This window comes from Anthonomus grandis, chromosome 4 (genome assembly GCF_022605725.1).
Source record: "Anthonomus grandis grandis chromosome 4, icAntGran1.3, whole genome shotgun sequence".
NCBI lineage: Eukaryota > Metazoa > Arthropoda > Insecta > Coleoptera > Curculionidae > Anthonomus > Anthonomus grandis.
In genome coordinates this window covers 29,679,167-29,702,846 of record NC_065549.1, presented here as the reverse complement: position 1 = coordinate 29,702,846, position 23,680 = coordinate 29,679,167, and the positions used below count along the sequence as shown (strand labels likewise).

At 32.7% G+C, this 23,680-nt stretch overlaps 1 protein-coding gene across 4 annotated transcripts in view; it reads left to right on the top strand.

Moving 5' to 3' along the window:
- The first annotated feature begins 4,035 nt into the window (after positions 1 to 4,035).
- The window catches only part of LOC126734881 (neuroglobin-like), a 195,813-nt gene continuing 176,168 nt past the window's right edge, over positions 4,036 to 23,680 (top strand). For all 4 annotated transcript variants that reach the window (XM_050438705.1, XM_050438704.1, XM_050438703.1 and 1 more), the window contains exon 1: positions 4,036 to 4,205. The gene's annotated coding sequence lies outside the window, so the exon portion shown is untranslated. The remainder of the gene's footprint in view (positions 4,206 to 23,680) is intronic.

Sequence of the window (23,680 nt, the reverse complement as noted above, 5' to 3'; positions counted from 1 at the left end):
TCTTTTGGCAAGGTCCTTGGCTTCAATGGTCTGAAGCTCAATTCCTTCCAATAGTTCTTTTTTTTTGGTCATCGATAGGACTACTGCGGAAAACGACGCTTCCAGGAACTGGACTGGATTCTGGCTGGTTGGCGACAGAAAGTCCATTTCCTCTCCAAGTTTTTCCTGAATCAGCCTAACTTGTTCCTGGCTCAGGAGTGTTTTCGGGTACCTATGGTCTCTTACCGCCATTTTGATACCCGCTACAGTGTCCCTATAGCTGCCAGTCTGCTTGTTGGTGCTCCCGGAACGGTTTGACACCTGTTTGGTTGACTATGGAGTGGACGAGTCTCAGTGTGAGAGACGAGTTGGGCACTTCTTTGACTTTTCAGTGCCCTCCGCCATTTTCTGTTCTCTCCGTGTGCGCCTTTTCTGCGCTCCGGAAACCATAGCGTTGACTAGTCTAATCTTATTGACCTCTTAAGTCAGTTTTTCTATTGCCCTCTCTTCTGTTCTCTTCCTGTCCAGAATATCCAGAAGAATCTGGTGGTCGTTTATTTTTACTCGAGTCCATGAGAGATCCCACGAGTTGGGAGGAAAAGAGGTCCGCGCCCGCAGTGCCCCCTTACGGACGTAAGGCTTCATACTCCAGTGTTTTGTCTGGTTCGCTGGAGGCTCCGCAAAAGATACCTATTAGCTCCGGTGCCATTCATCTCTATGGCACCGATCGCATAACACCTTGAAATTGAACCGAAAATGTTGATTGCCATTCGGTTGTCGTTCAGTGCAGTGTTCCGGAGTACGCTGCCCTGGCTTGCCGTAGCAGCGGTGCTGACGTGCAGACAGACACTCGAGAAAATGGGTTCCGCCATGCATCGTAGCAAGATTCACATCGCAAACACATCTCCACCCCACCAATACAAATCATTACTATTATATCTATCCCAAATTTTGTTTCAGCAGCGCTTATTGTTATTGTTAAAACATGTCAACCTAGTTGAAAATTTAAGACAGTTACATAATACTTTTGATTTACGTTTTTACCTGATAAATTTTTGTTATATAAATTACTTGAGAAATACTTTTTTTTGTTAAAAATTACAATGTTTTAAATAATTACTAATTTTGCTTATGGAATTATTATATACTTTTTGTTAAAATTTTATTAAAATATAAACGTATTTTATAAACGATATTGTAAATATCGAGAAACCAGCTGAATTTGTCATTTCATTTCAAAGGTTGGTGAGAATCTTCCGAAACAGCGTTCTACTGAGGATCTAAGGAGCCGCATGGTCCATGTAAGTCCATGTTGTCAGTTCAGTGCAGTGAAGTTCGGAATATTGGCGCGAGATTTAAATTAAGATGAGTTACTTATTTTATTGGGTATTACGTCACTTATAGGAAAAATCAATTTAGAAATTTTTTATTTCATACGAAATCTCTCAAAAATTAAAAAGAAGAAGAAAATAGACTTATTCCCGTATTTAAAAGAAATATGAACTCAAATCTGTAATGATACCGTTCGATATACTTAATTTAATTCAAGTTCAATAAGTTTTAAATACAATAATTTACTTAAGATATAATAGATTTTTTATATACCTAGGTGCTGAGGTTCAATCTATTAATCTCTGAGCTCGTTTCAATATCCTACCTATAAAATCTAAAAATCCTACTTATAACTTTGTTATGAATATTAAAATTATACAAACGAAATTAATTTAAATTTTACAGAAAATGCAACTGCAGTATTTTATTATGTAGTTCTGGTTAAACTTACACAGTATAAATTTAAAAACTTTCACAAATGTAAAGGGTTATAAATAGAGAATGGAATTTGTAGAATTTGCTACTAATCTTTCCAATGAGTTAGAATAACAAATTTGAAAAACAAATATAAGCTTAGTAATAAAAGAAAAAAACGATTCTTAAATAAATTAAATTTGTGGTTCAATTAAAAAAATACCCTGTTAAATCTTAATCTTACCTCAACATTAAAAATACACATTTTGCTACTGTGAAACTTTAGAATTAAATGAACCCCAAAAAGCATAAAAATGCTGCAAAATCTTTATTTGCGTAAACAATTCAAAGTAGTGTGTTATAAAATATTTTAATATCACAATAAAGTACCGAATTATGATACTATAAAAGAATAACGATGCTGTTTAAAAAACCTATTAGCACGCACAGCAAGAAAGATAAGATGGACTATATGAATTTTCTAATATAATTTTAAGTTCAGAAAATTTGGTAGTCTTCAAAGACTTATGTGTATTCCTACTTATCTGTGTGGAGCACCCTACTTTTCTCTGGTCTCTAAAGCAATAACTTAACTATAAAGGTCAATGACAATAAAGAAAAATGCGTGACACGTGTTGAAGGATCAATACAGCGGTATGAACTTGTTGCCGGCAATTTCCGATCTGTTTTCGCGAATTAAAACTTGGAAAAATGCCTTTTATTATCCAAAAATATCCGTATGTACTATTAGATGTGAAAAAAGCGTAAAAAGCTTAATACGTTTCTTAATACAAAAACGGCAGTTAATAAAAAAGTGTATATTTGTTTCTTATCACAAAGCTTAGGTACCAATTGTTTGATCTGTTTACTCACAATTCTCATGTATGGTCAGGCGAAAAATCCACAGTCGACACTAAATTTTAGCACAAGTTTTTGATAAACGTGTGGGAGGTATGAAAAATAGTTTAAAATTTCAATGTTTGCGAAATGAGTTAAAAGCATTATTAGAGAAAGTTCCTCTAAACATCAGAATTTAAATGTATTATCAGTGCAATGGAGCTTCCGCACATTTCGCTCGTCAGGTCAAGTAATATTAGGACAAAGAGTTTCCAGGACTATGGATTGGTCCTGGTGGTGCTATTAGTTGGCCTTCAAGATTTTCAGATCTCACACCACTGGACTATTATTTGTGGGGCTGATTTAGAAATGAGGTGTACAAAGTGAAAGTCGATACTCGGAAAGCCCGGGAGTTTGTCAAAGAAAGACATGAATCATTTACAAAAGCGATAAAGGCCCTTCGCAGACGACATAGAATGTATTGAAACAGATCAACTATTAAAACAGTACTATAACTAAGACTATGTTAATGTAGGAAATTTTGTTTGCTTGGAATTACGGTATATTTAGAAAACAAATGAGAATCGCATAAGAACTCACTTAGAGTTTCGCGCATTCCTCCAGACTAACTTTGCATTTATTAATGTACATATTTCAATTTTTTTCCAAGTTCAATCAAGATAGAACATTATAAAGAAATATCTATGGATAACCAATTTCTTAACTTCAAAATTGAATAAGTAAAAGTAGGGCTCACAGAACTGTATTTCATTGCTCGTTTAACAAACTTAATACCTGCTGTAAGTTCTAGGCACCATGTCCTAAATATTAATTTAAAACATCCTAAATATTACTAACCTAAAATTTATGTAAAACTGAAAGATTAATAATTAGTACTTACTAAACTTTAATTACTGTGATGTTCATACTAACATTCTAATTAACAAGAAAATGTTTTGAGCTATCTTGATATTAACACCAACCTCAAGTTTAGAACTTTTAAGTTGCAGAGCCTTATTATTAAGGCATCATTAGGCTGACCCAAATTAGTGCAAGAGCTTGTAAAATGTGCTTTGTCACACTGCAGCTCAAAACAACTGTTAAAGCAGTATCATTTTGAGTTAGTTAATATAATTACTTTAAATCTAATTCTTTGGCTACTTATTATATTTTGGTTAGTTACCGTAATCTTTTTTTATTGTACCAAAATAATGATAAAATAAACAATAAAAGATAAAATCGTTTTTTTTTTCTTAGTCATTCATAAACGTCTCTTTCAAGACTGAGAATGAGTTCATAAAATATTCCGTTTACAGAAAAGTATTACCTAAATCAATTCAACAGCCCTTAGGTATATGGAGAAAAGCTAAAATATAATTCGTGCCTACGCACCTTAGCCGCTCAAAGCGCATGACGATAAAATTTCAGGCAAGCAAGCTGAATTTTCCTCTCCAAAAAGCAGTTTTCCGTGAGAGCTCCTCTATCTTTTGTCGGGACGCTTGGTATTCTCGCCTTTATTCAATTTCCTTGTGGATATGATTTATAACGGCGATGCGCGATTTTAACAGGACTTTATCTTAGAAACTTAAGTTGTTTTAAGAAGGATAAAAACATTCAGAGTTTTTTGAGGTTTTACTAAAATTGTGAGTCACTATTGATGTTCTTGTGTTTCTTGTTGTAGCTAGTTGTGATGGCGCAGGTTGTATATTTTTAATTATTCGGATGCTGCACATTATGCATTTTAATGATCAATTAAATTAACGTTTCCGGTAAATCATAACAATAGTTTCTTACTTCGTCCTGATATATTTTAATGTTATACGCTATTTTAACAATAATAACACTTTGATAGTAATAAACACATTAGTTTTTTATTTAAATAGGTAGCCATTGAATTTTTTATAACAAAAAAAATTATTTTTTTATTTTAAATTTCAAGAAAACAGCCTACTTTATTTTGGGCAAAATATAAGAATGTAAACCAGTTTTATATTTAATGACTTAATTTGATCAAAGTGATAAATATTTAGTTTGCGTTAGTAAACATTAGTATTGATCAATGTAATAGTCTGTGTTTCAATGCTGTGAAAAGTAAATATAATAATAGCAATAATAATAATAGACATCATATAGACTATAGTAATTTAATTCTGTCAAAATAAACCAATGAAAATTGAAGTAAAATACCTAATTATAGTTTTGTAGAAAAACAGTAGCTGCTAAAGGATTTTAAGAAAATAGTTTAAAAATATGAAAATATTTATTATATGAAACGACATATATGAAAATGACCTACGAGCGCTACGGAATAATGAGAAGGGGGAGGTATAAGTCCTTGAAATCGTAAATTTTTAGTATGGGCCTAGGTCCGATATCTAATTTTGAAATATCGCATTTTAGAGATATGGTGGTCTTTAAAATTATTATATTGTAAAATCAAAATTCAGTATGAAATTTCCGTAATGCCCGTAACCTTGGAAAGAAGAAATTTACAGGAGAGAAGAAAAGTCGATTATTATATAGAAAACACATTTCTCTGCATTTTTGCTTTTAGGCTAAATTTAAAAATACCTAGGAAATATAATACGAAACAAATTAAAATTCATTTTTATTTACAGATTTTATTATGTTGGTTACTGCATTTTTAAAAGTGTAGGTTTTAAAAGCACAATAAAAACTTTGCATCAAAAGGAAGATTAAGATGAAATTGTCAATGCTTATGATATAATTTTTTTTATTGCTCGAAGATTGTCATACTTTATGTTAGTTAATTTGCTCTCCTTTTCTTATAAGGGCAGACAATTGAGTAGTTTAATAGCTTAACTTTTTAAATTTCATTTGGACGATTGAATCGCTCCTCAATGTATTCATCATTAAAATCTAGTTTATATTAAATTAGATCTCAATCATTCTCTAGGGATCAAAGATCCATCACAAGTGACATTTTCGACTTATACAGATACTAAACTAAAATCATATACAGGGTGCCAATTTGAAAACGAACAGCATTTAATATTGCCTTTACCAATGATAGTATGAAAATTATTCAAAACACGTCAATTTACATGTCAAGGAGGACAATTTTTGAGACATTTGTTGTCATGTTACTTGCAACATCCTGACCCGCAGTGCACCTACCCCTAACATTTTAAATGGATATCCCTATTTCTTTTACCATTTTTGTGGTCCTTATAAAATTCTACATTTTTTTTTTCTTCAAAATCGCGACTTAACCTCACAAATGAGTGAAATGTAATATAATATCTTGATTGGATTCATCGCCTCACAGCACTTCCTTTAAAAATCTTTGTACCTACTAATCTTGTACATTCTATATTCTTTTATTTATTTACATTTCGGTTTCGATACCAGCACTACAAAATATAAATCAGTTTAATTTTTTTACCGTTTTCGACAAAACAATATTCTCGTTTTGCTTATGCCTGTTATTAAATGATAAGTAGGTACTTGTTCTTTATTTTCCGACTTCTAGTGTTCATTATTTATTTCTTGTTCTTTTGGAAAACATCTGTGAAAGTTAATTTCATAAATAATCTCAATAGTTTTCAATTATTAGTGTCGTTTCATAAAATGGTTTAAACGTTTGCTGAACGCGTAGAAATTATTTTAATTTATGAAGCTCAAAAGCGTTGCTTTGCAAGAACGGCGGCCATATTCAACGAAATACATCGTGAAAGAAGTGTTGGACACAAGTACTTCCACGAATTAATAGCTAAATTTGAAGAAACAGATCTGTTGGCAATAAGAAAAGGAATGAGCCAAGACTGCTCAATGAGGCCGCTTAGATTGAGGTTCTTGGTGAAGTTGCTAAAACTCCCGCTAGGTCCCTTTGTAAAGTTGCAGATCAAACTGGACTGTCACGTGAGTCACTCAGGAAAGTATTGAAGCTTAACAATATTCATCCATACAAACTCTTAATTACTCAAGAATTAGGGGATGATGACCTAGACCGACGTATTGGGATTTTGAAATTATAATGGACAACATTATTACTCAACCCACGTTAATAAAGAATATCTGTTTCAGTGACGAATCCACTTTTTACTTAAATGGTAAAGTGAACAAACAAACCAACCTGTCGTTATTGGAGCGACTTCAATTCTCACATTATTAGAGAGGAACATACACAATAGCCTCAAAAAGAAAATTGTGGGTATATTAGGGCATAGCATCATCGGTCCCCTCTTTATCGATGAAACTAAATGGTGAAATTTATGCAAAAATATTAGAAACAACTACAAAATCACTTATGGGTTCATGAGGTGAAAAATCAAAGGGACGCCAATGGAAATCTTGCTCTAGAAGAACATTGTTTCTTATGGGGTTACTTGAAATCCGTTGATTTTAAAACTCAACCAGATTCAAGAACACAAAAATGGTAAAAGAAATTGGGGTTCCATTTAAAATTTTAGGGGTAGGTGCCCTGGGGGTCAGAGGGTTAAAAGTAACACGACACCAAATGCCTAAAAAATTGCTCCCCTTAATATGTAAATTGACGTGTTTCACCTAATTTTCATATTATCATTGCTAGATCAAATGCTGTGCGTTTTCAAATTGTCTCCCGGTATATACCAAAATCCCTTTTTAATATAAGTATGATTTTATGATGGCTTCGCATGTAATGTTTAAATAATAGCTAGGTAAGTATATCCCTTTATTTTTAAGTTCCCTCTCTATTGTGCTATATACTGAGTCACATTATGTTTGAATAAGACCCTGTTCAAAGAATTTTTGATTGAATTTGACGTAATATTTTTTCGTAAAAATTTTTCGGTGTATTCTTTCGACATCAATGCGATAGTATTTTATTCATTAAAAATATCTGGTCGCTTTACTCCTGTACCATGTGCTTTTAATATCTCATAATTTAGGCTTTATTCCCCAGAGAATTAAGATACATTAATTAGCTTTAAATAAAATTATATTTTAGTGTTATAAACCGTCTTGAATTTTCTGTTTTAGGCCTTTTCCTGTTATATAATACTTTCACTATGGTTGCTACAAAAATTTTATGTTGTTTCTCTGATATCTCTGACCAAAATTTTTTCTATCGTTATACCCGTGCTATTTGGGAGCTATTTTAAAGAATTTTTGCAATAGCATCGATGCTTTAGACATCTTTCTTCTCTTAGAGTATATTTATTTATCGTACTTTTTTAAACTTTCGATTTCCTTAATCCAATATATTTATTTTAACTTCTCTTTTTCTTTCGCCTTTGGTCCGTCTCTTTTTTCCTAACAGCATTTCATTATCTGAACTGGAACTGCTTCCCAACATGACCATTGTTTCTGGAGATGAATTGAAAACAATCGTCCTTTTCGCTATAAGAGAATTCAAAATGATTTTAAATAGGCGAAAAAATACATTTCGCTCAGAAATGAGGTTCAGATCATATGATGCTCATTTATGAGCGAAACATGTAACCATTTTCAAAATTTAATTTCATTATATGACTGTCAAGACCGAGTCTTTGTGTTTTTTCATCTATTTAAAATCTGGATATGAATGTCTTTTAATATTATTAACTGACTAAATATCTTCTTATATCAAACTTCTTTCATGACTTTGTTGTTTTTTTAAATTTTTCTTAGGCATCGAAGTTCACATCTCAGAAGTCCCTAAAGTGCTTTCTGGTTGCGGCTAAGGAATACAAAAGTCATCTTCAAGAACTATCCCTTCCTAAATTGCGTCTTCTATTGTCATTGCTTCTAGATTGATTTTTTTTATTTTATTATTTAATTAAATGTATAGTTATTTCATCATTTCATCTATTATACAGTATTTCATCTTTCATCAACGAGAGCGCACGTAAAATTTTTGCTCCGGCATTAAACTTAAATATCGCGAGTAAATTAAGTCCATTTTCGGCGATATTTTGCCAATAGCAGGTAGCGAGACCTTTACATAGAATTACATGATCGAGAAGATTGTGTCTATGATATAAACCCAGTTAAGGGATTAATTAAGATTTAATCGTATATGAGTGTTGTGAAAAAAAAAAGTTATCAGTTTACATACCAATAAATTGCACTTCCTTATGCTTAGAGAGACCTAGCATTCCGTCTGCCGGTAAGGTGTTTTCGTATAACATAACGTTATGGGACCCAAAAATAAGACCGGGAAAACAATTATTTGTCCTCATTGCGCTAAAAGCATAGCAAAAACGCATTACAGCATCCGTTGTAATGGAGAATGTAGGAAATATTATCATAAAAGCTGCAGTGGATTGAGTACTGAGGAGTTCGGTGCCTATGAAACTAAAGCAACAGATGAAAAATGGATTTGTAACAAGTGCAACGAAGATCCATCCGATAAAAGCTCCGAGAACGATGAACCAGAGCATAATACAGCAGCTAATATTAAGCAAATAATGACATTAGCAAATCCCTCTATAAAGGATGTTTTGAGTTTTTTTGCCAGAAAATTCGAAGAACTTGAAGAGTCCCTTAATTATAAATGGAAATATCTAGAAGATTTAAACAAGAAAGTTGAGCAAATTACAACGGAAAATAAGGCACTAAAAGAGGAAAATAAAACTCTAAAATATAAAGTGGAAAAAATAGAAAAGAATCTGGATCATCTACAGGATCATCTTAAGAAAGAAGAGGTGCACGAACGAAGCAAAAATGTTATAGTTATGGGACTTCCCAATGATGGAGAGGCAAAGGATAATCTCATGAAAGTTTTTGAGAAATTGAACGTACCTCTGAAACCGGATGAATATAGAACTGAGACCTTGCCACATAAAGGGCCACACAGTATTATTAAAGTTGTGCTACAGAATGTACACCAAAGGAATGAGATAATAGAAAAAAGAAAAACAATACGCTCTTTAAAAACTACGGATTGTAAAATTGCCGGGGAACCCCATATCATTTTCATTAACGAAGACCTTTCAAAGGATGTTCGAAATCTCTTTCTGGAAGCAAAAAAACTGAAAAATAAAGGTTTTAGTTTTGTGTGGTGTAAGAGTGGAAAAGTGTTTGCGCGAAAGTCCGAAACCTCTAATATAATAAAAATTCAAGCTGTGGATCAAATTCAAAATATTGTAAATACCATGTAAGTTTAGATATTTGTTCGATAATAATTATAAGTGATTTAATTGGTTGTTTTATATGAATTTAAAAATGAATGAGATTTATATGAATAATTCTCTAAATAACCTGGATCATAATGATCTTCTTGATGACTATCAAGTTATTGAAACTAAGACCTGCAATCATATTGGGGATATAAATACCCCAACTAATTCTAACTGCCTTAATTTAATACATTTTAACATCTCAAGCATTAATGCTCATTATGATGATCTGGTGGCATACCTTGAGTCAACTGATAAAAAATTTGATATTATAGTGCTCTCAGAGACACATAAGATAAATAATTTAAATTATTTTCGATTGGATCAGTTTGAAGTTTTTTATAATGAAAGTCAAATAAACAAAAATGATGGCACCATAGTATATGTTAGAACCTCGCTATTACCTAAATCCGAAATTATAACTGTAAATTTCTCTAAATTTTTAAGAGTAACTTTGATTAAAAATAATGTAAAAATAGGGCTAATCGCATTATATAACTCTCCTAGTTTAAACAAAACAGAATTTATCAATAATGTAAGGCTTTTATTCGAAATAAACTTTCGGAGATGTCCAGTCGAGGTTTTTTGTGGAGATATAAATATTGATATTATAGAGAATAAAGTCACTCAATGCTCTACAGAATATCTCAACTATCTAAATCACATGGGATACATTAGTCAAATAAATGGTTTTACTCGGGTAGCAGGAAATGCAAAAACCTGCATAGACCACATCTTTCTAAAAACTACCATCAACGATATAATTGTCAGTTCTTATATTATAATGAGTGGTTTGACGGACCATTTCCCAACACTATTGAGCATGCAGTTTTTAAACAAAAGTAATAACCCGGAAAAGGTACAAATTAATACTAAAAAAATTGTTAACTTTCAAAAAATAGCAGACAGTCTGATAAATTTTGATTGGGGCGATATATTGCAATATAATGACCCAAATATTTGCATGAATAATTTTGCTAAAACCATGAGAACTATAATTGAAAATTGTACCACCTTTAAAACTATAAAATACACTCGTAAAAAAAAAGGATGGATTACCTCTGGGATCATTAATTCCATTAAAAATCGCGATAAACTAAGGAGGCTGACCCTGAAACATCCTTTAAATTTTCAAACACAAAAAACTTACAGACTCTACAGAAATGTCCTCACTAAATTAATTAAAAGAGCTAAGTATTTATTTTTTAAAAACAAATTAAATACAAACATAAACGATACAAAAAGAATATGGGAAACCATCAGGGAAGTAACCAACGAAACCGTAAATAAAAATGTAATTATAAACTCTATAATTGAAAATGGTAATGAAGTAACTGAAAAGGACAAAATATCTCGAAAATTTCTGAACTATTACTGTAATATCGGGAAAAACCTTAGTGAAAAAATACCTAAAAATAAATATGTGTTTAGTAAGCCTACTCCTTGTAATCCAGCGAGTTTCTCGGAAATCACGGTAAATGAATTGATAATGGAAATAAATTCTCTTAAAAGCAAGGTTTCATGTACAAACGATGGTATTTCTGCATTGATAATTAAAGACAATCATATAGCGTTAATGAAGCCCTTACTACACATGATAAATCTAGTACTAAAAACAGGCATTTACCCAAATATTCTGAAAAACTCCATAATAACTCCCATATTTAAGTCTGGTGACAGCCAGTGCATTGAAAACTATCGGCCTATTGCAATAACGAGTACCCTGAATAAATTACTTGAAAAGTGCATTAAAATTAAATTGGAAAAACATTTAGAAAATAATAAATTATTATCAGATTCTCAATTTGGCTTTCGAAGTAAAATGAGTACTGAAGATGCAATTCAACAATTAACAGAGCGAATATTGAATGGTTTTAATGAGGGTTATAAGACCTTAGGCATTTTTATTGATCTCGCAAGAGCCTTTGACACTGTGGCACATCACATTCTCTTGCAAATACTGGGTGACGTAGGTTTAAGAGGTACTGAGTTAGCACTCTTTGAATCATATCTTAGTGATCGAACACAACAAGTAAAAATTAATAATCTTGTTGGAGAGATGGGTACAGTTAAATGTGGTGTGCCACAGGGTACAGTCCTGGGGCCACTCTTATTTTTGATCTATATAAACAACCTTACAAGAATTTTACCTGAAATAAATTGTTCTATTATTTGTTACGCTGATGATACAGTAATTCTAGTAAAAGCAAAATCATGGTCAGAAGTGCAAAAGCTAGCTGAAAAATATATCATATTAATTAAACTTTGGACGGATCAGCATCTTCTAACTCTAAATAGTAATAAAACCCACTTTATAAATTTCTCGATTTATAACACTAATCAACAAGAAGAACCTGTGGAACTAACTATACATACTTATCCTTGTTTTGCAAATCAGATGGAAAATTGTACTTGCGACTCTAGGATTTCTTCAGTTTCGTACACAAAATACCTCGGCGTCTATATTGATAGAAATTTAAGATACAATATGCACATTGATTACATAACTAAAAAGATAAGGAAAACAATTTATAAGTTATATCAACTACGCGAATTTATGCCTCGTGAGTTATTGGAGATGGTCTATCAGGCTCTGGTTGAATCCATTCTAAATTATGGTATAAGAATTTGGGGTAGTGCGTGTAGCACAATGTTAACAAACCTGGTTATCACTCAAAAATATATACTAAAAATAATAAATAAAAAACCAAAAAGATACCCAACAGTTAATTTGTTTTTGGAAAGTGGTGCTCTTACTGTAAGAGAACTTTACCTGAAGAGCACCCTTAACTTTATGAAGAATAAAAACATTTATAAGATTCTACCCCAACGCCTTAATATTACTAGATCTGTCACGAGAGAACATGTTTATTTGACTAAAGTAGATTTTACAATTTGTCAACGTCATATATCTTATGTGGGGCCAAGAATCTTTAATTTCATACCACACGCTTTTAAGGCTATAAGAAAAAAACTATTTAATATACGCATAACCGAATGGATCAGGTGTAACTATGAAAATATTTTATTAAAGCTACCTTTTCTAATGTAAAAAAATGTTATAATTACAGGTATATTTGCAAATATTATTTAATGATAGAATAAAAGAATGAATTAATTTAAATATTACTTTTACAAATTTAATCTAAGTTAATTTAATTTGGTTTTTATAACAAGCTCTCAAATTTATTATTAAATTATTATTGTATTCTGAAATACTGTGTCCCGACAAGTCACTTGTGACTTAGGGCACAAACACTAACTTTGTAACAATACTGTACAATTTTAAGTAATATATTTGAATTTGAATTTGAATTTGAATTTGAATGTCTTCTTCTATAAAGTTTTTTCATAACTTTGTTGTTCTGTTGGCTTTTAGAATCGAACTTTCTCTCTCAGAGGTTTCCAAAGTGCTTTCTGATTTGCCAGGGAATACAAAAGTCATCTAGAAAAACTATCTCTGCCTTCTAGATCATTACCGCAACATCTTCGAGACTCAAGGAATTCGTCAAAATATTAAAACTATTAAAAAAATCGCTTAAAGTTGCTCTAACTAGGATATTTTTATGATCTTCATTTGGGCTTTAAAGAACCATCATAATTTTAAAAAGTAAATAAAATAACAGTGATTTTCTGTTGCCAGGAAACGATTAAATTTAAGAAACTTTTTCTTAGCAGAACAATTATCAACAGTGGTAATACTTCTTATCGAATTTTTAATGGACTGTATTATTTCCTGAAATTGCCATTAACATTCAGAACTATATTAAGTTAAACGTACATGTACTTTAATAAGGGCACACGCGTAAAAAAGAAATAAAATTCTATGATATAAGAAAAGTTATTCTGGACTTCAGTGTTTTCACTGGAAACTGACCGGTTACGAGTTAATGCGTCAACAATTTGGCGCCAAATATATACGAGGTAATGTTTTCTTTAATTCATTCTGCTTTCATTTTATTCTGCTAAACGAATTTAGAACAATAGATGGCGAAACTATTTGTGAAAAGAAATTAAGCAAACCTCTAGCCCTTGATATATGAAGCATAAGCGATATTACTTTGTGATATTAAAATTCTTCCTATTATTAGTGTGAAAAATTATTCTTAATAAAAAAAGGTAGAAAGATTTAAGGTACTAATGCTTTCACTAGAAATTTTTTAGACAAAAATACTTAAAAATAATATTATTTCACGCTTTATCTGATTTCAAATTAAAATATTAAGACCAAAAAGCTAAAAATTTAAGTCAAAATATCCCGTTATTATTAATTAGACTTAAAATTACTCGGTAGGAAACAAAATTTTCTATTTTTTTCATAATATGAGCTTACAGTCCAGAGCAGCCTTCCCTTTTGGGCACTTGTGTCAGATAGGAGTTATTTTTAAATACTAGTTTAAGCTAATGTATTAAATAGTTCCCGTCAAAAATATCCCATTAAAAAAAAAAGATTATTATCAAGAATCAATATAAAGATTATTAAAAATATTTGTCAGATTACGAAAGGTTTTTATAAATAAAAATATAAATGAAGATCCTGATATTAAAGCTTGTTTCGCCAGCTTGCCCATTAATTTTTTTTTTCACTTGGCATGGGGACCTAAGATCCATAAAAATAATATATGAGAAATAAGAGAGAGGTAAACACTAGATGTATACTGATTGTTATTGTTTCAAAATATTTACGGTTTTTCAAAGTATCTCATCCCAAATGTGAAAACATATCGTTAGCGTTTTATCTTGTTGGTTAGGTGTGAATTAAAATAATTCAAAATAGCCACCTAATTTATTTAAACACTTACACATTACAAAACAACACGATCACTCACGATTACAAGAAATATTGACTTTTACTGTATTTATTTACAACTATTTATGTCTGATTTAAATCTCGCCTCAATATTCCGAGCTTTACTTCACTAAACTCACAACTATCAGCGATGCAGCTACTTATATACTGGAGAAAACGCTGTTCCGGAAGATTCTCGCTAACCTTTAAGACACCGTGCGCAATGTCTTAGTCCTGTCTTTTTTATGCAGAATCTGGTCGAGCCGTCATTCTTCTTTACCAGTATCACCGGTGAAAGCCATGAACTGCTAGATGGTTCTATGACGCCTTTCTTAGCCACACTCTCATTAATTTTATCAACTTCCTCTCTCTTAGTGAATGGTAGTCTTTCAGCTGTCTGCCGGATGGAATGAGCATTTTCTGTATTGATTTTGTGCAGGATTATGTTGGTCCTTCCATTCTTCCTAGTATTAAAAACGGCTGGATATCTATATACCTAATGCCTAAGCATCCTTCTTTAGTCTGGCTTTAGATCGGTGCCCAGAGACGATACCAGCTCTTCTTATTCTTTCGAAATGGCATCCTAATAGATGTCCATAGCCGCAACTTTGAAAGTATTGCTGAAACTACACAACAGTGACCTAACTCTGTGCCCTTCTTTAACAGCACAGGATAATGATAGACAATGACTACCCCCACAGGAATACTCCTTTCAGCATGTACAAGGGTTTTACCGACGGCTATGTTTCGAATAACAGCCTCGTCATGCATTGCAGGTTCGAACATGATTACATCAACGTCCGTGATCTTGCTATCAACGCAGTCGTCCAGAACGATCTATTCTGGTATCAAAACATCCTCCAAAAGTAGGACTCAAAGACTATAATCCCTGTCACGATGCAACACAACTTCATCTAGCTTCAAGTCTTCCTGCTTGAAGCTTAACTCGAAGCCCTAAGTTTTTTCCATTATGTCCGTTTTGATGATCACCTTATCCCCAATCTCAGCCACTATCACAGGGTGTTCCTACGGTGAACGTCACGTTTGTTTCCCCATAGATATTTGCTCGATCCTCCGTCGCTGTTCTTAGACGCATTTTAATTGCCGATCCTTAGTTTTCCAGATTGGCGGAAGTAGAACTAGCGCCTTCTAGACAGTGCTTTCTTATGTGACCTGCTTTGCCATATTTCAAACACTCCATCTTCCAGTCTTTTCGGCTACATCCTCCATTATTCTCTAATTATCTGCTTAACCGATTCCTCTTAGTCGTCCTCTCCTGGAATCATTTGCCATTCTGGCTTTTGTTCGTGTTCTTGACAGCTTCGAATTCGAGCGACCGTGTTATTGTATCTACTAGCTTAGATCCATGTGCTAGTAGTAAGGCCCGTCTCATTTTACCATCGCGGAGCCCAGAAATACTTGGATTGCTAAATGTTCCATAACCCCTTCCTGGACATCTGGATATGCCAGTCAAATCAAACGTGCTATATTGTCTATTGCTATATATTCTTGCAGGGAAGAATCTCCTGGCTTTTGGCATCGATTTTTCAACTGCGTGTGATAGATATTTTCTAGGTGTGATTGGCCATAACGCATCTTTAAATGCCTCATTAGGTGGTCGTAGACTTCTTGATCTTTGAGGGGCATTCTTTGTAGAATGGCCGTAGTATCTCTTCTTTAGGGCCAATATAAAGGCAGTGGCATTCTCCCTGGATGACCAACCACTTGCTTTTGCAAGTTGATGCTGATAAATATCCCAGAATGTAGTACTATCAAATTAAGGCGTCTTGAGGCGCATCATTTCAAGAGATTCCATTTTGGCATAAATTTTGTTCTTATGGTCCATTGCCGAAGGTCTATAGGATAAATTATCGAGTGTTGACGTCCAATGTTCTTTTCCAAGTTATTTTATTTTTCCAAAATTCCTTCTTTTAATTCCTCCTTACTTTCTAAAATGTTTTTTCCAACTTGGCTTTATTCTTTTATTATTAGCGTATCACAGTTTTCTTCCAGTTTTGCAGTATTTTCCAGCAATTTAGCCTCAATTTTTGCGGAATTTTCTTCCATCGTTACAGAATTTTTCTACAGAATTAATTTAGCCTCTAAGTTGACAAAATTTTCTAGCAATTTAGCTTCCAGACCTTGCAACATTTGACCGATATCGTTTGCACCAGCAAAAACAAAGTTATCAGGGTTATCGTCTTCCTTAAGTAATGCTATACGACACCGCTCCTGGAAGGCTACTTTATTTGTCATCGTATCGCAGTCCCTTTTCTCTAGCTCCATTTTTAGCTCAGCAACTTTTAAATCCAACAGCTTTTCCATTTTCACACACTTTAGTCTGATTTATTTTAGTTCACTATTATTTAATTTCTCCAATGCCCGTTAATTGACGTCTTATTCACACCCCACACCTAGCACCAATGTAGCGTTTTTTCTCGTTCGTTAGTTGTTCGAATTTATTTAGACACTTACACTGTGCAACACGATCATTCCCGATTACTAGAAATAGTTATTTTTATTGTATTTATTTAGAACTACTTATGTCTAATTTAATCTTGCGTTAATATTGCGAACCTTACTTCACTGAGTTGATAACTGACAACTATCGACGATGCGGCTCCATATATACTCGGCAGAACCCTATTCCAGAAGATTCCCCCTTCGAGACATCGTGCGTTATGCCATTTCAAGGCCTACCAAAAGTTCAGAAAACTACCAAGCCTCTAAAAATTTCTGATTCAGAAAATGAGGAGAAATTAAAACACATAAAAAATATTATAAGTTCTCTTTCGAAACATGTTGATTTATTATTTTGTTAGTTTCCGATTAAGATACTCTCATAGTTATTTTTTTAAATTTGTTAGTTTTGTTTTTTTGTATTTTATTCTTTCGACTTAAAGCTATTAAAAATATGCAAAATGGGTGGTCAAGAACCCAATAAAATTATAGTGTTTTAGGTTTTAAGGATAAATACCCAAGAATATATCATATACTTTTTTAATATATTTTTAAATACTGCAACGATTAAAAAAGGTAAATGATTATACCACTTGAAAGTTGACTTTTCAGTTAACTGGTCGAGAAGTAACGCAATGACCTAGTTATTTTATTTATAACACTTGGGCCATTTTATGTGTGTGACCTTCATCTGATGAGTGTAATAATAATAATAAATATATTAATAATATGGCTAGGACATTACGATCAGGTCACATTGGATGACACTTGATTTATTTATTTAAAGTAAACAGTTCCTGCTACTATACTTGCCGTCAGCGAAAATCTATTTTCTGTAAATGCATAATCCGGACGCATTTGCTCATTTAATATAATGAACTATGTGATGATATTATGTAAATTTTCTTTTTAAATACTCTCAATCCATAAATAATAAAAACTATACTTAATCGCGACCGTTAAAATAAAATTAGTATTAAACTCTGCAGCGTGCAGAGACCGAGCTCTATCCAGAGTCAGCAACTGATCATGAAAACTATTGTCAATACTAATGCTCCGGGTTTTAAAGTATATTTTATGACAAAATGATAGAAAACATGAACTTTTCCCTTTTGCCACGACACCTACTAGAGGAAGGTGTCCCGCGCTGGCTTACTTAATGTTTTTAAAGCGCTATTATTCTCATCTCAACTTATTATAGCTGTTTGTATTCCTTCCAAAAGAGTTCAAATTATCAAATAGTTTTAAGGAGCCAATACGGCAATACAATGTAGTGTTTTATTATTAATTATATTTGAGAATAAAACGATTCCTTGCAAAAAATACTTTTAAATGTGGTTTCAAATTTTGAGACATCCTTTTGTCTTTAAAATGGCCATAAATACTATACTAGTAGTAAGTACAAGAACCAGTGCAGGAGCAAAACGACTGAAAGAAATGGTATGTAGTACCTTAGAAGTGGATTTAATATGATCAATTAAATGCGTTAAAGAGAAAGCGAGTATGAAGCATATAAAAAACATATTAAAAAAACATGGGTACAAATTTTTCAAAACTTTGAAGAAAACAAAATGATTATTTTCCGTTATATGGGAAACCGAAAAACAATTCTTTTGTTTTTTGGTATTGGTCTCGGAAATATGAGCACAGAATTTTTCCATTTCCTATTCAGTATCATTAAAAATTGAATGTTTGGTATTTTGGGTGACCATGTTATAGGGCCATTTTTTTATTGATGGTACTTTATATACCCAAAAATACCATGAATTGCTGCAAAACCCAAGTTTTTTCTGCAATTCCAATCCTGCCTCACTTCCTACCTGGGATCGATTGTCCTGCTCATTCGTTTATGGTAAAAGACTTATTCGTTTTTGGGGTTAACTTAAGGAGATCATTTACAAACACGAATTTAGTATAAATCTAGACGAGTTGCGAGAAAAAATTATTAAATGTACCAATTCCATTTCACCAAAAACTTTTTTAGAAGTACGAAATGGCTATTTATTTATTGTCTAGCCAAAGAAAGAGGTCTTGTGCCTTTTATTTAAATAATTAATTATTCGTTAAATATATTTTTAAGTATTTTTATTTTATTCTGTGTAAGTGTTTAAACATGTTTACTTTTATCAGAGATTATACTTAATTTTTATTAGAATAACGCTTTAATTCTGTATAATAAACAGTTTGGGATTGCGATTCTACGTGGGTTGTACACTAATGTATGTAAGGCCTGCATCAAAAAATATTTGAAATGCCCAAACATCATATGTTGCAAAATTATATTGCAAGTAATAGAGTTACCCCCATCAAAGTCTAGTGAAACTTTCTAATATTGTAATGAAAAATAACGACACTGTAGGCGAGTAGCAGATCACGAAAAATGCATGCGTGCGTATTGCCATATTTCGCCTTTAAGCACCTCTTTATGCGTGATCAACTCCCCAACCTGTATATACTAAGCCACTCGAGAGGTAGCTAATTTCTGAGAACGATGTAAATTAGATGCATGCAAGTGAGATAAAAAATACACAATTTTAAATATGAGATGAGAATTGTCATATCTATTTTTTATAAGTCTGTTAAGAAGAGATGCAAAACAAACTGCGGTCTGTCATACTAATAAAGCTGTTGAAAAGGTAAAGATTTGTTTTTTATTTAGTCCGGAGCCTGTGTATTAATTTTCCCGTATCGGTTGTCATATTTTATGAAATTTTGTAAAAAGCTCTATTTCTTTAAGTAAATAATTATGAATATGTCGCAACAATGTAGATTTTACTTACGAAAATAATATTTTGTCATTTTAAACATTTTTGTTTTACAGATATCCAACCATGTTTTATAGAAAATGTTGGCATTTAAATATGTATAATAAGAAATATTTAAAGACCATACAGAAAGAAGCATGGCTAAATGGGAAAATATAGACCAGCGCAATTACTAAACCGGATTATAACCTGTTTAGAAATAATAGAGAAAGGACGTTATTATTAGAGCAATATTTAAATCCGAAAACGCAAATATTATTTTAAAAGTTTTGAATATGTTTTTGACATGTTAAGTTTGATAAATATCATGTTGCCGTACTAAAAATGTATAGACTTTCTATCTTTCTATCTATAAGTCAAAGGTACCCGAAATCCGTAATTTTTTGGGGGAAGGCAATTCACATATTTTAGTGACCTACATTACCTCATAACTCTCGGAGACCTAGGGACTGATATTTTAAAATCTTATTATTTGATTGTTCTGTTTGCTTCTTATGGATATAAACAATTAATCATGAAGCTAACTTGAGTATCCAATACCAACGCTATATGTTTAGATCCAATTTTTATTAATACTAAAAACATTTCTCATAATAGTGGCTCAGATACAAACTCGATTGTTTTAGGATCTTGCCGAAAACTTCTTTCGCACCCTGTAATGCATTACGGTACGTTTCTGCTTTAGGTGAGCTATCCTGTATATGAAATTCTATTTATATATGGGAGATACCAAATTTTTCTATTTATGGCTTTCTTTAAATTTATGCGTTAAAAAACCAATCCTTTTTTAAAAAAAGGCAGAAATAAAAATTATTATTATTACTTTTAGTACTTTAATAAGTTATTGAGAATCTAAAATATTATGGTTATAATGATATTATCTTGTAATTTTTAAACCTATATATATATATATATATATATATATATATATATATATATATATATTTAGTATTATAAGTTTCTATATTCAATGATCTTTTCATTGTACTTCGCTCTTTAGTTGTGGCTAAAGTGGGATTACAATATCAATGACAGTGGTTTTACTAGAAACTTTATCTATAAGAATTACTTCAGGTCTATTATACTTTCATGCTGATCGACAAGTTTAGTCCGCTACCAGTAACATTTGTGCCCGACATTTTCTAACGTCTTCGGGACATACTTGTAGTAGAGTATTCTTTCTGTTAGTTACGACCTTCAGATTGCGGCTAGTTAAGAACTTAAATTCTACTATTTCTTGTTGCTGTTGGTTTACATTTCCTCGGAGCATCTGATGATGACAACCTGTTATTATTTTGTAGATAACTAATGCAGTGTGTAATACGCAATTCCATTACCATTTAAAGTACACTTTTTATACAGGGTGTCAATTTAAAAAGGTCATCCACCATCCTCTATATTTCTGCCCCCGCATAAAATTGAAACATTTATAATTTATTTTTGAGGGGGACATTTTTTAGGTTAGTTTTCAATCAAATTGCAACAGTACTCTGGCTGGGGCGGACATAACCTCTAAAATCTTAGATAGAATGGGGGGGGGGTCGAGTGATGTGCTTTAAAGGCAATTGATTGCAAATGTGACACACTGCGAAGTGATGTAGAAGGCTCTGCATTAAAGGTGCCTAAAACTTCCAGTTGTGCAGCTTCATCCAAAACACGACAATTACTTCTTTTTTTATTTGCAACCGAACCAGTTTCCATAAACTTAGCAATTAATTTTAAAACATATTTATGATTTAATTGACTATTAGAATATCTTTCGTTAAACAATGCTGCCGTTCTTCTTGCACATCTTTGACTTTCTTCGTAAATAAAAATAATTACCATTCTTTTCTCAAGATTAAACACGATTTTTTAAAAAATACCCTAGAGCGTACAACGGTTGACATTTTTGAGCTTTATGACAACTTTTTAACCTTCCGGTACTAACGTGCGGACTGCGAGTCCGCATGGCCGAAAATTGGAAGGTATTTTCCGAAGAATTCCGAGTAGGCGGCTGTACCGCTCAGTACCTGTTGCGATTGGGGGTTAAGCTCGAATGCTCCAATTTAGTGTTAAGTGGTAAACAGAGTAGGGTGCTTCGTATTGGAGTTAGGCTCTTATGCGGACTCTCACTCCGCACGTTAGTGTTTATGCTAATTTTTTAAGGTAACAATTTTTAAATAATTTCTGCTTTTTGCAAATTAATAAACCTAAATATTCGATTACAATGGTTAATATGAATTACGAAAGGGAACAACAATATCTTGGCCAACTCTTCGTTGCGACTGATAAGGAGCCATTTGATGACGACTCGAGTTTGCAGGATGATGATGAAGAGAAGATCATAACACGGATGATGAGCAAGATATTGATGACCCAAACAACATCTTTGATTTTCCAGATGAAATAATAGAAGAAGTGGCGCACGAAAAAGCTGCATATTATATTGGAAAAGATGGCCAAACCAAGTGGAAAAAGCATCCAGGAAATTCTCAGGTACGGACAAGCGCCCTAAATATTATCAAGTTTCTCCCTGGGGTAAAGGGAAATGCAAAAGGGTTAAAATTTGCCGCAGAGATGTGCAGTCTATTTTTTACAAATGAAATGTTGCAAGTCATTGTTGATAATACAAATATGTACATTGGAATGTGCAATTTAAATCCAAACAACCGATCAGCAAGGCCCACAGACATTATTGAGTTGAAAGCGCTTATAGGATTGCTTTATATATGTTCGATGTCAAAAAATAGTCGGGTAAATGCCTCTGACTTATTTAGAACAAATGGAACATCCATGGAAATATTTCGTTTGACAATGTCTCGGGAAAGGTTCAGATGTTTGTTGCAGTATATTCTTTTTGATAATAAAAATATTAGAATAGAGAGACAAAAATATGACAAATTAGCAGCAATCCGGGAGATCTTTGATTCATTCATTCATTATGACAGTGTGTCTTGGCATGTCCACGTTGCCGAGGTCGCCAGGGCTGCTTCCAAAAAACTCGGAGTGCTTTTCAAAACGAAAAAACTGTATACACCAGAACAGCTGCTGACCCTTTATAAGGCTCAAATACGCCCTTCCCTCGAGTATTGCTCGCATGTCTGGAGCTCTGCACCCAAGCATAGTTTAAACATGCTGGATTCTATACAGAAGAAAGCTATTCGTCCTATCGATAAACCAGAACTGACAAAGAGTCTGGATAGTCTAGAGCAAAGGAGAAAGGTGGCTGATCTCTGTTTATTCTACCGTTATTATCACGGTAAGTGCTCCTCTAAACTGGCAGGCCTGATTCCACCCAGGGCTGTTCCGGCAAGAAGGACGCGTCTAATAGTTAATTACAATCAAACTAAAGGTGGGGTTGATACAGTGGACAAGATGTGTGCGGCCTATGATTGTGCCGGAGCTACTCGTCGTTGGCCAATGGTTATATTTTTTATGCAACTTAATATAGGTGGAATAAACTCCTTCGTTATTTTCAAGAGCAATTCAAAATATATGGATGATACACCTGGAAGAATTTTTCAGGAGAATCTTGGTATGCAGTTACTAGACGGGCACATACGACGAAGAGCTACTAATAATCGGATACCATGTACCATTAGACTTCGCCTTAGAGAAATTTTACATTTACCACTGCAGGAAGAGTTACCCAAATTAGAAACCGCAAACATAAAACGACGCTACTTTTATTGTGATAGAAAGAAAAATAGACCAACGAGATTTAGCTGTGCATACTGTAACAAACCTATTTGTTTAGAACATGCCAACTACATTTGTAGTGACTGTATGGCTGGTGAAATTGACGAAGATTGACGATATTATTTTAGTCAGAGTTTAGGTTAAATTTATTTTTTGTTTTTTGAAATGCAATTATCTTTTGTTTATGTTGAAAGTTTGTTAGAAGTTCTGCTTTTGTTTTTGATAATGATATGTTTCGATCCTGTGATTCTTACAATTTAAAAATTGTTATTTTTTATTAAAGATTTTTTGGGCTTTTGGATTTCAATAATTTACCTTTA